At 46.1% G+C, this 3,908-nt stretch overlaps 1 pseudogene; it reads right to left on the bottom strand.

Moving 5' to 3' along the window:
• Positions 1-1,697: 1,697 nt before the first annotated feature.
• LOC127684181 (glyceraldehyde-3-phosphate dehydrogenase-like) lies at positions 1,698-2,625 on the bottom strand (annotated as a pseudogene).
• Positions 2,626-3,908: the final 1,283 nt, after the last annotated feature.

Below are 3,908 nucleotides of genomic sequence, written 5' to 3'. Positions count from 1 at the left end.
CATACACACCAGTCACACACACTCACACTGAAACAGAAAAGACAAGGGTCATATTCTGTCGTAGCTGAAGAGAAACCAAGGCAGGACACACTATGGTCGATGTATAATGAAGTACAAAAGAATCGCAAGAATCGCGGCCCGAGAACCGTGGTAGCGCCAGACCGGCCTGGTAGCCAGGCTGGAGCCATCAGTCACAGAATTCAGCTTCCAGTGAAAGATCAGGGAACAGCATAGTGAGTACTCAAGGCCACTGAGTGAGCTGAATTTAGGGCTTCCCGTGTCCTGGCCCAGGGTGGAAGGCAGTGAACAGAGCCACGAAGGGAAAGGACCTCATCAAAACAGTGAAGACAAGGAGAGGAGCACTGAACCGCGAGGAGCATGAGCACAGACTGACACAGACTGAGAAGAGAAACACTTACTAAGGCCCCCAAATAAGAGATACAACATTCCTCCAATTGGGGAAACTGTTTATCCATAAAAAATTTTTTTCTCAGTCATATGGACAAACCTGTAACCTCCAGATGCCTAATACAGTGTCTCCAGATTGTGTCCACTCAGAACATTCATTTTCTCTTGCAAGTGCATTAGCATAGAAATAGCCAGAAAGTATGCAAATGGGTTCTTGGAGGGAATTCTCACTTCTTGTTTTGTTTGGTTTCGTTTTTCTCTGACTAGAAAGTACATCTATTCACTGGGAAATATTTGCCACTTTCCCCTTCCTAGAGGCAGGGAGATGGGGTTAAAGGCCTCCTGGTTTCTCTGTGTGACCAAGGGATCTGGGCTGGATCTCAGCCATCACCCATCACAAAGGTAGGAATCCATCACAAAGGTAGACAGGGAATCATCCCTGCAATCAAGATGCTGCTGCTTGGTAAGAACCAGAGGGAGCCCCACAAATGGCCCACAGACAAAGCTGTTTGCTTATCAGCCTCAGCACCAGACGGTCGAAAGTAAGCTGAAAACAGCTTTGGAAAATTGCAATCTCAAACAGGCCAGAGTAACAGAGTTCCTTTCATCCCCATTTCTACAGCGTTGGGTCACATGGTTCTTGGCATCTTGCATAGTTTCACATTGTCTAAATGCATTCTCGAGGTGGCAGAGGAGATCAATTACAATCCAGATTCTTCTTGGTCAATAATAATCCTGAAAATGATTTTACTGAAAACTCCTATATAGACATCCCTATCTTCAGGAATTATTCAGTATTGTTTCAAGTAAATAGTGTGTTTAAGCTTTAGACACTTCTTTTAAACAATTTTACATGTATTTTCTTCTAGTAATTTACTTCATAGGTGACCAATTTATCCACTAAGGTCACAAAATTTTACACCAGTGTTTAGTTGATACCTGTTTGGCTGTAGACACTTAATTGCCAATCATGTAAAAAGGCCATAATTTTTGTTTTTTTGAGAGGGAGTGCAGCAAACTTTATTGATGGTATTCAAGAGAGTAGGGAGGCTCCCTGGGGCCCCTCCTGTTATTATGGGGGGGGGTCTGGGATGGAAATTGTAAGGGAAATGTTCAGTGTTGGGGGCTGAGTTGGGACAGGGACTCCTTCTTGCTCTTTGAGAAAGGCTCTTGAGGGCCTTTCTCTTGCTCTCAGTGTCCTTGCTGGGGTAGGCGGTCCAGGGCTTCTTACTCCTTGGAAACCATGTAAGCCATGAGGTCTACCACCCTGCTCCATATTCATTCTTATACTAGGAAATGAGCTTTACAACGTTGTCATTGAGAGCAATGCCAGCCCCAGCATCAAAGGTGGAAGAGTGGGAGCTGCTGTTGAAATCGAAGGAGACAACCTGGTCTTCAGTGTAGCCCAGGATGCCCCTTAGTGGGCCCTGTTTCACTACCTTCTTGATGTCACCATACCTGGCAGGTTTCTCCAGGTGGCATGTCAGATGCACAGTGGATACATGGGGGTAGGAACACGGAAGGCCATGCCAGTTAGCTTCCTGTTCAGCTCTGGGATGACCTTGCCCACAACCTTAGCAGCAATAGTGGATGCAGGGATGATGTTCTGAGAAGCCCCACGACAATCACACCACAGCTTCCCAGAGGGGCCATCCACAGTCTTCTGGGTGGCAGTGCTGGCATGGACAGTGATCATGAGCCCTTCCACGATGCCAAAGTTGTCGTGGATGACCTTGGCCAGGGGGCACTAAGCAGTTGGCGGAACAGGATGCATTTCTGATAATCTTGAGTGAATTGTCATATTTCTCCTGGTTCACACCCATCACAAACATGGGGCCATCAGCAGAAGGGGTGGATGATGACCCTTTTGGCCACACCCTTCAAGTGGGCCCGCCTTCTCCATGGTGGCGAAGATGCCAGTAGATTCCACAACATAGTTAGCACCAGCATCACCCCCCATTTGATGTTGGTGGGATGCCGCTCCTGGAAGATGGTGATGGGCTTCCCCTTGATGACAAGCTTCCCATTCTTAGCCTTGACTGTGCCGTTGAATTTGCCATGGGTGGAGTCAGACTAGAACATGTAACCCGTGTAGTTGAGGTCAATGAAGGGGCTGCTGATGGTAACAATCTCCACTTTGTCAAGTGCAGAGCAGAAGGCAGCCCTGGTAACCAGGCATCCGATACAGCCAAATCCGTTCACACTGCCCATCACCATCTTGACTCAGGGACAAGGCTGGCACTGCACAAGATGCAGCTGTCTCTGGAACAGGGAGGAACAGAGAGCCAAAAAGTTCATGTAACAGTGTAAGGGTGTGACTTTCCATGTCACTGTAAGAGACTAACTGATACCTCCCATACGATAACAACATATTCCTATATGGGAAAAGGGGCTCAGTGTGTCTTGTGGTTTAATAAAATTGTGTGATGGCTAAACTCAGCTGTCAACTTGACTGCATCTTGAGTCAATGAAAATCCAGGTTGCTGGACACACTCCTGTGTCCAAATTGAAATACAGCTGTTTTATAGGTCTAAATTTTCTCCACTTTAGAAATGGAATGATTACTCAGTACTGTTATATACTATTTGGCTTTCCATGTGCACATAAATAAAAGTTTTCATGTGTCTCAAAAGAGACTTCAGACTTTTGAATATTGTTAGAATGTTGTGAAGTTGGACTGAACGTATTTTGTAGTAGGGCATGGCCAGTAGCCTATGGGGGCTAGGTCCTGAATGTTATGATTTGAAGTCAAAACATTTGAAGTCAGGAGCTTGTGTGTTTAAATGTTTGGTGCCTGGGTCATGGGTAGCACCGTCCTCCCAATGGAGGTTGTGCAATCTTTAGGAGGTGGGTTTCAGGTAGACACAGTAGCTTATCACTTCTAAAGGGCTTTAGTCCACACTGGGTTCTGATTCAAACTCTTTGCTCCCCAATCTCAATGGAATGTAACACCCCTTACATTCCTGCCTTGGGGATGAGCACTATCATGCTTTCTCTACTGTGTGGATGTGTGTGTGTCTATTTAGTCCGGGTGCTATAAGGAAACAGAACTGATGGAATGAATATATACTAAGAGGGGATTTCTTGGATATATTGGATAAACTGAACTTATTTATTTATTTATTGGATTGACCACGTTGGATATGCCCCTGGAAGCTCAACAATTCATGAGGCTGGATGGCTCCCGCAGTCTCAGTCTGGGGCTGAAAGCCTGAAGAATTCTCAGGGAGCTGCTGGTTCTCACCTTACACTGGAATCCTGAAGAAGTTGGTTCTGATGTCAGCAAAGGAGTGGAGCAGCGGCAGCGACAGTGGCAGGGTAAATGAAGTTGCCAGTCAGAGTGGAGGCAAAGAGCTAAAGAAAAAGTTTCCTTCCTCCATATTCTTTTGTCTGGGCTGTCACCAGCAGGTCTTGCCCATTCAGGATGGGTCTTCCTGCTTTAAATAGTCTCATCAAGAAAATCCCTCACAGGAGTGTGCCCAGCAACCTAGATTTTCATG

This window comes from Apodemus sylvaticus, chromosome 5 (assembly GCF_947179515.1).
Source record: "Apodemus sylvaticus chromosome 5, mApoSyl1.1, whole genome shotgun sequence".
Lineage (NCBI taxonomy): Eukaryota > Metazoa > Chordata > Mammalia > Rodentia > Muridae > Apodemus > Apodemus sylvaticus.
Note: the sequence above shows the minus strand (reverse complement) of the source record. Positions and strands in the feature narration are given on the sequence as shown.